Source organism: Amblyomma maculatum, chromosome 6, assembly GCF_055883805.1.
Source record: "Amblyomma maculatum isolate TAMU_Amacu chromosome 6, ASM5588380v1, whole genome shotgun sequence".
Lineage (NCBI taxonomy): Eukaryota > Metazoa > Arthropoda > Arachnida > Ixodida > Ixodidae > Amblyomma > Amblyomma maculatum.
This window is the reverse complement of record NC_139349.1, coordinates 56,557,539-56,566,402: the sequence shown is the minus strand read 5'-3', so window position 1 is coordinate 56,566,402 and position 8,864 is coordinate 56,557,539. Positions and strand designations below refer to the sequence as shown.

At 45.6% G+C, this 8,864-nt stretch overlaps 1 long non-coding RNA gene across 1 annotated transcript; it reads right to left on the bottom strand.

Moving 5' to 3' along the window:
• Positions 1 to 2,513: 2,513 nt before the first annotated feature.
• Positions 2,514 to 7,432, bottom strand: LOC146185806 (uncharacterized). Its single transcript, XR_014708039.1, has 3 exons — positions 7,188 to 7,432; positions 6,315 to 6,466; positions 2,514 to 2,634 (listed from the first exon to the last, which is right to left on the bottom strand). It is a non-coding gene; the product is annotated as an uncharacterized LOC146185806 (long non-coding RNA).
• Positions 7,433 to 8,864: the final 1,432 nt, after the last annotated feature.

Genomic DNA, 8,864 nt, shown 5'->3' with positions numbered 1-8,864 from the left:
TGACTGCTTGAAGCGGACGAAAAAACCACCGCAGACATATCAGCCTGCCGCTGCAACGATTCATATTTTGATGGTTCTAATGGGCGGATTTTGTTATAAAGACTTCATTCGCATGTGAAATACACTTGTGGAATGCAGCTAAAGCAACTACGTTCTGTTTCCTTTCATTTCGGCGCTGCGTGCACTACGAAACCACGGATGACAGCGCGAAACAAAACGAAACCCACCTGTCGGCGCTGCAGCAGGCGCGGAGCGAATAGTGAGCAGGTCGCGCCCCTTGCGGCGGCGGAGAGCGTAACTCAAGGAGAAACTCTCCCATTGCTGCTGTGCCCCGCCAGGGTGGTGCAGTGGTAAGACGCTCGACTACTGTCCGGAGTTCCCGGGTTCGAACCCGACCATGGCGGCTGCGTTTCGATTATAGTGCCTATTGTAGGCACTATAGTTTCGATGGAGGCGAAGCGAAGTGGCGTCCATGTGCTGTGCGATGTTAGCGCATGTTAAAGTTCCCAGGTGGTTGAAATTACTCCGTAGCCCTCCACTTGGCTCCCCTTTCTCTCTTTCCACTTTCACTCCCTTCATCCCTTTCCTTACGGCGCGGTTCAGGTGTCCACATAGCAAGTGTGACAGATACTGCGCCTTTTCCTTCCTGTGAAACAATATTATTATTATTGCTGCTGCGGCTATTGAGAAGCATGTTGAGAACGCTATAGGAACGAACGCGCACTCGCCGTCGAGACCGGCCGTGGTTTGCGGCGGCTGATGGTTCTCTCTCCGTCTAAGTCAGCGCAGTCTCGATGGGCCAGATGGGCCGTGCCGCCGCGTTTCGCTCGTAGCTACAGTCAAACACCAGCGCGCAGAAAACAAGTTGCAGTTTGCTTATCGCGGTAACCCGACATGGCGTACGACTGCTCGCGCTCTTTTCAAGTTTTGCCTCATTACTGCTGCTTAAAAGAAATAAGTATAGAAACGCTGGCTGATGGCGTGTGTAAGGTTGGATGACAATATGCAAGATAGAGTTTTTAAGCTTCCTGCGGCCAAGCTTCTTGCTTCTTGGGTTCAAATGACTTCTTGAGCCGCCCTAAGGCCAAACTTGAAAGGCGCGCGAGTATAGTCCCACGCATTGTCGGGTTGCCGAGATAAGCAGACTGCAACGTGTTTTTATTCGCGATTGTGTTTGACCTTAGCCACGAGCGAAACACAGCGAGTCGGCTGCACGGACCCATCACGCACGTGCTTACTCAAATGGCGGAAGAGTTGTCATATCAAACTGTGCACCCCAACTATCGTCAGCCGCTGTAAGCATACCGAGACCATGTACCAGCAGCCCGCGTTTCGCTGCGGTGGTGGTAGTCCAGGCCACGCTGTCGAGCATTGTGGTTGAGCGCGTTGACGGCTGCACATACTGCGTCTATAGTAGTCTGTCTAGGCGTATTCGAGTGTAATACGCCTCGAATACCTCGAAGTGACCGCACTGCCGTTCGGTGTGCAAAGCTGTGCATATTTGAGACCGTCGAGAAGCCATTTCCGTTTACTGGAGATGTTGAGCCGGTAAATGTAGTGAATCTCATAGCGGAAGGCTTGGCGGCGAAGGGCGCGCGAAGAGGTAATCGTCGACGGTTTGGAGGTGCAGTCGAAAATGGAGACCCATGGACCCTTCCGCTGTTCGGCATGCATGTCACTGATGTTGAGCAAAGGAGCTACGGTGTCCAAAACGGAGAGGCTGCAAAGATCAACTGGCAGTGAGGAGCGAGACAAAGCATCGGCGCCTTGATTCTTGCAGACAGATTGGTAGATAACACGGGTATTATATTCTTGAATACGAAGAGCACACCAGGCCAAGTGGACAGAAAGGTCCTTTGAAGATGAAAGCCAGCAAAAAGCATGGTGGCCCGTGACCACGTCAAAAGGACAGCCGTGGAGGGAAGTGCGAAACGTAATGAGGGCCAAGCCCTCCTTTTCAGTAACGGAGTAGTTCTACTCGGCTTTCGTGAGTGTGCGGCTGGCGTAAGCTATCACGAAGTCATCGAAGCCAGATAGGCGCTGGACAAACACATCGATGAGGGGCTGATACGATTTGTGCCCGCATGCACTTCGGTTCACTCTAAACTCAAAACCACCCAAAGAGGAGCAAATGTCCCGCGGCCTTGCACACTCTCGAAAAGGTGCCTTTTTTACTCCTCAGAAAAGAAGTACCTGCATTACTCTCGCGTAAGGGGAGGTATTTAAGTTGTTTAAAGGAGTAACCATTTTACCTCTCCCAAGAAAATGGTTCTTTTAGGAGTATATGTCGGGTTACTGAGGAGTTATCGTGGCATATAATAGCACTGTTAAATACTCCTTGGCTCATTCCTTTGAAGTAGTTTAAAGGGGTAATTTTAGGAGTAATTTTACTTCTATAATGTAGCATTCAGGATGCCAAAGGAGTATAAATAACTTCATTTGGGAGCTCATTTAAATGCAGTACTTCCACACAAGCCTAATTTTAGAGCTTTGTGTTCTAGAGTGAAAACTGATGTCAATGAGCGCTTTTATTGCTGCAGAAGATTACATCCCAGTATTTGGAAACTGGCTTTGGAAGTTTACAGAGAACGAAAGGTGGACGGCCTTGACTTGCGCTGTATTTGGGCATCCAGTCTGAAATTCATGAAGAGGAAAAACAGCAGATGGCACACTTTACCCGTGGAGAACGCGTTTTGAGTCATTTCTTGTCGACATTCAGGCATCTATTTTTATCGCTGCTTAAATGAGATGACTTCAAGGGAGGCTCCTTCTCCAATAAAGAAAAAAAAACACACTAAAGTACATGCATGAATATAAGCTTGCAAAATATTAGATGGTTCCGGTTCAGTTTCAGTCAAACGCAAATAAATAATTAAGGATATATTTTATTAAAACCGCCATTGTTGAAATTATTTTTTTTACAATGGACGATTAGCGCCAGTACTACATACCTGTATTAATAACTAATGTACTGACAGAAATCTACCCGTTCCTAATCGGCTGAGAGCTGCTGAACACGTTTTTCAGTATATTGGAAGCTACCCAGTCTTTTTCATGGCCATTGAAGCAATGCGGCATATTAAAACAAGCGTCGCTCGTGGACCTTTTACTTATGAAGAATAAAAGTGAAAAAAAAAATATATTAAATTGTTAAAGAAGCAATGGTACTTTCGCATTGCTTTTAGCTGGTGTACTGCCCAAAAATGAGCAGTGTGACTGTTTTTACACGGCAGGATATTCCGATGAATGAGTTCCTCGTACTTTCTAGACGAACGTTTAAATTTTAATTGAAATTATAGCATGTGAAGTGAAGACCCGCGTCTTGCATACAGGAAGTGGAAGATATATGATAACCCCCGCGGCGCGTTGTTAGGACATAGTAGTTCCGCGTACGCGTCGCGGCGGGGTACAAGTGGGAGAGTTTGAAGGTTCATAGTACTAGGGTGCCTCACTGTACATTGTAATCCATTCCGATGGCCCTCACATCATTTTCAACCAGGCTTCTATTCTAAGTGACACTTCAAAAATTCTCCAGCTATCACGTTTTTATTTTACATAAACCCGACTTTTCGGAGCTGGCTCGGCTCTGGGTGCATGACGCGGGGCTATGTTCAGCTATAAGTAAAGGAACAGAAGGGGGGGGACCATCCTGCAACCTTCCTGCTATGTACTTATAAGGTCTTCGCTCCTTCCTGGCAACTTCACAGAAGAAAAGAAAAAAGACGCCAGCGGGCAACCCTGCATCATAGGTCTTGCAGCTTTGAGGCTTCAGCCGGAGAACCAGCTGTGACGCCAGCCAGACAATCCGAAGTGCAGCTTCAAAGTTCCACTTGCCTATTTGGCTCGCTCACGTGGTCTTACAGCTTCGCACAAACAGTCGGCCAATTAGCACTCAGTCATGTCACTTTACTTTGTGACGTCATCTCAGCAGCTTTGATGCTCTGGATAACCTTCTCCACCGGGCAATATTTTTTTTTTCCCGAAGTGGGGTCGCTTCTAATGCTGATGCGTTAAAAGTCTAGTAGTTCGAAAGAGAAGGCCGTGCGATTGAAACTTGCAGGTGTCACACTGTGCAAAAGTGGTCATATGGTCTCAATGTATTGCCAACGCTTAAACATGGGTCTTCTCTTTTTTATCTCCACGTTGGCCATTTTTGGTACTGCGTATATAGGATCTGAACCTCAAATTACGAGAAATAATTGGCTGTCACTCTTTTTCCTCTGAAAAGATGATATTTGGCAAGGAACGTTACTTGGATAGGCTGGATCGATACGTGGAAGCAATGTTTTAAGTAAGACATTTATTAACTATCAAGTTTTCGAGGGATGCAATTAAGGCAATCAAGTCAGAATGCTGAGTTAGTTGGTATGTCGTGAATAATTAAAAAAAACTTGTCCATGTAACGAGGACACATATTTTATCCTGCCTTCTTCTGTAGAAGGTAGGACGACAATTAAGGGCTGTGAAGAGTGGCATATATCACCTCCATCATAGTGGGGCGTAAGCTGTCGAGCTCGGTCGCGATGCCGACGCCAAACGGTTACACGGGCTTGCAGATGCCACTAATATTTACTTAATCGCTTCGTATCCGCCTGATCATGCAGTCCATGCAGCTGTATTCGATGTGAAGCACATTAAACTCTTTAAATTAAACCAGATTCCGGCATCGGCGGCCGCTTTTCGATGGAGGCGAAAATCAAGGCGCCCATGTGCTGTGCGATGTCAGTGCACGTTAAAGAACCCCAGGTGGTCGAAATTTCCGGAGTCCTCCACTACGGCGTCTCTCATAGCCTCAGTCGCTTCGGGACGTTAAATCCAACAAAACAAAAAACAAACAAACAAACAGATAGACGATTTATAAAATGCGTGAAGCGCGTTTGAAGAATTCAGAAGAAAATATGCACTGAAACGTCCGTTAAAGTCATTTGAATGTTTTCGTCTGAAACGCATCTCGAAATCTAGCATGTCTCGGTCCGCCATGGAGGAGACTACTTGAAGGTACAAGTTCGGCAAAACAGCCATGTGAAATACGGGCAGTAGCGACAATGGATAACCCCGAAAAAAAAAAGCTTATCCAGACAAAGCCTCTCTCTCTCTATCGTTCGTATTCAGAACTAGATGAACATACGTTTCTTTGCGATTTCAGGAGATGGCGCCACAATACCACATCGGTTAGGGAGCCTAGATGATGCGCTGCCGCCCGTTTCCGGGCGGCGGCGCAACATGTTAGCTTCGATTAGGGAACCTACCTTCGATGCAGCGCTGCCGTGCACCCTAGCTCCTTAATATCGGTAGACCAGCAATACATGCAGTCGACTGATGGATAAAAAGTGCGGCAGAATAACAGCCACACAAAATTTGAGTCATTGTTACAGCCACTTAATTTTTGGCATGTTTTCAAAACATCTTTTTGTGTTGTTTTAACTTCACTATAGTAGGCAAGCAGCATAAGCTGTGCAGCCTATAGGCTGCACAGCTTCTCTGTCTTCTCTTCTTCTCTGTCTATATATAGACAGAGAAGAACGGTTCGTTTAGAAATGTATACGCAGACACCAAAGGGGTGATATGCATTTGGCACGCATTCTCAGGTTATCCATATTCAAACTGAGCTAAAAGCACGACGACGGAACAAAGCACACAAGCACGACTGCTGTTTGAATAAAGAAAAACAAAAACCAACTAGGCTAGCTCTCTGTGCTTCTAAGCCATCATGAATGCCAGTTTGCCAGAAAAGATGCAACTTTACCAGCAGAGATGGACAAATGGCCACATTTTTGGCTTTCCTCCCTCATCCAATTATTCTCATTATGTAAATTCCCTGGCACTCCTACGCGCTCACTTCGTAATATTTGGTGGTACTCCCTCGCCCTCCCCCTTGCTTCGCGGGACCTTCCCACGGCCTCGACCTCACGTTCAGCAGTTTTAACATTCGAGTTATTGTTCTTTATCCGCTTTCAGATGTGTCAAGCCGCGTTCGTATATATTACTCTTAGCAATTGTCATTCCTCGAAGCTTACAACTGTCGCGAGAATCAACGAGGCTGTGTTCATGCTGTAGCCGATCACTGGGAAGGGCCGTGCCCAGTGCTTTTTCCGACAGCAACTAAGGCGAACTGCGCCATGAAAAACGGCGCCAGGAAAAGAGAAGAGATATTCACTCAGCCTTGAAATTGGCGGCGGCTGCCAAGGCGGATTTCAACCAGGAATTCCTCTGCGTTGCCCGTAAAACAGACGCGCTGTCATAATTAGCATTTAACTATTAACGATTTGCCCCTGGTTCCAATCAGATTTTAGCGGAGCATTGAACAGGCATACCTGGTTTTAGATTTTAGGAAGCGCGGTTGCCGTTGATGCTGGGGCGCACCACATCCAGGTCATTGGTCACGTAGCTCTAAATCGATGGCGTCATTGTTGCGTATAGCGACGTCCATAATGCACGTATCACGTGATCGTCTCCCCAACGCCACCTAGACAGACAATGCCATGACATCTCCTTCTTTCCTCACGTCTGACACAACAGATGTGGTCGGCATTTGCGTTACGTGAGAAACGTTACGTTAAAAACGTTGCGAGCAACATTCGCATAAGATGAATGATTACTGTATATCAAAAACTAAATGTAATATCAGACGCTAATATTGTTTCATCTTGACATGATACGAAAGCAGGCCTTTGTCTTCATGGGCACTTTTCGCGGTTTTAAATAAAAAAAAAAATGATATACCCAGGATCGTTTTTCAGCCAAGGGATGAAAAAAAAAAGAAAAAAGAATCGTATAGCCGCTGTTTTACTCAGACGTCCGTGACTCCTGCTGACGATGTAAATTCTGTGTGAAACACATTTATTCTCGCACGCTAAATACATACAATGGAGCGCCGTACTTGCATCCTCACAAAAGAATTGGCGAGTGCAATGGAACGCATACAATTCCTCGCTTTCACATCCTCCACTCGCACATAAAACACCGCTGCTTTCCGTTGGCATAAACTATCCTAAAGGTTCATCTCTCTGTCACTTCGTTGCTCTGTGCGAGGAAATGAGGTCCTAAATATCCTGGAAAGTGGTTCCTAATAAGCATTGGACAGTCATTCGTTGAAAACAACAATCAAACTTAGGCGCACAAATATTTCCGGATTAAAAAATAAAAAGATAGAATAAGAGCATACATGCACGATCGAAACAACTTACACCGTCGTAAATCACGGGCAAGCTAGGTCGCTAGGTCATGTCGTTCCCTAGCCGAGGCTCAATTATTCCCGTCCATCCTACTTCGTCACAAAATAATAGTCCTTGCTTTTCTAGTTTATGGGGAATGATGCTACCCGTGTAGCGACTCGCTGCTTTCAACGCCTTGCTTCTGCCAAGACGGCGACAGGCGAGAACGAGACGGTCATAAGGCATGTGCGCCCTTAAGGGACGCTCAATGGCGGCTTCACTTCACGCACAACGCGAGCGATATTTTTTAATCACAGCGCTGACGCTAATCGTGCTTTTTGAAATTCTAAAACTTCATATGATCGTTACTAATCGCCAGATTCAAATCTATATAGTTTAACCAGGTGCCTACCTGGAACTATGAAAAAGTTAACTGTTTCACTGTAGTTAATCGGCTTATCGATCAGTTACCGACGCAATTTTCTTCTGACGTCCGTCAGCAGTCGCATTAAACGAAAAAGCCATCTCCTGCCTCAAAATGATTATTTTTAATGTTAGTGAGGAGCTTCGGCTGTCTCGGAATGTACATGTCATATTCTTTCGTCTGCGTTTGTTTCAGGTGGTTTCCAAGATAGAGAGGGCCATGTTTGTTGGTGCTTGCTGAAAAATTCGAAGAACACGTTATGCGGCTGCCCTCCTTCGAATTCTTTTTTACGACCACCATTAGTGCAGAGCAATGAAGTCCCTAGCTGGAGAACGAAAGATCAAAACAGGCCACCGTGTTTCTACACTCTAGGTTTCACTCTATGCCGACTCTACACTGTTTTATACCTGGCAAAGTTAAGTTTTTAAAGTACTAAATTACAAAGCTAAATAATTTCCTATAACCCTGGGAAAGTAATTACAGTATCTTATCACTTATTACTCACAAATACTAGCAATGGTATACAATAATTGCTTACGAAAAATAATGCACTTACTTATATATTAGTCAATGTTGTTTCTCTATAGCAAAACACTGAGCAAACGGAGCAAACGAAACACCTAAACCCTTCCTCTGGATATCAAAGAGGGATTATTTGGTCTTCGCTGAAGCCAAATCTCGCGCAATTATATTTCCTCATTCTTCTTATTTACTAAAGTTATGAGTTTAAAAAAAATGAGGCATTACGAAGAAATAGCAACGAAAAGAGAAGCATGACAGAGCAGTCATAACTATCACTGCGTTCAAAACAGAGAAGAGCAGCGAGCCGAATGCCTTGCGGCCTGATTCTACGTTCCTTCTAGCAGCTTGCGAAGATAAGTCGTTTACTGCTTTGGCGGCCCCAACAATTTTCCTCACGCACGCAAGAGAAATTTGCATTACCGCCTAATTCCCTGCGCCTCATGTCGGATAGTGTAATTGTGTTTCTCTGTGCCCTTAGCCGAATTAACTAGGAGTGCATCTCCACACATTCCGGGCTTATTTCATAAGGAGGGTGCGCCATCTCCACTCGGCCGCAAAAGCACCGCCCTAAATCTTGCCTCTTTTGTTGGCGACGCTTCCACCGCTGTTCATCTCTCCTACACGCGCGGAAAGAAACCCAAGAACACAAGACAGCGTTGGTCCCGGAAGCATTAACTTGCTGAATAATTTTGTACTTGCAAATATTTTAAGAGGACGCATCTTTTCCACGCGTCGTTCCTGGTTCCGAAGCGCCTCAGCGGGCT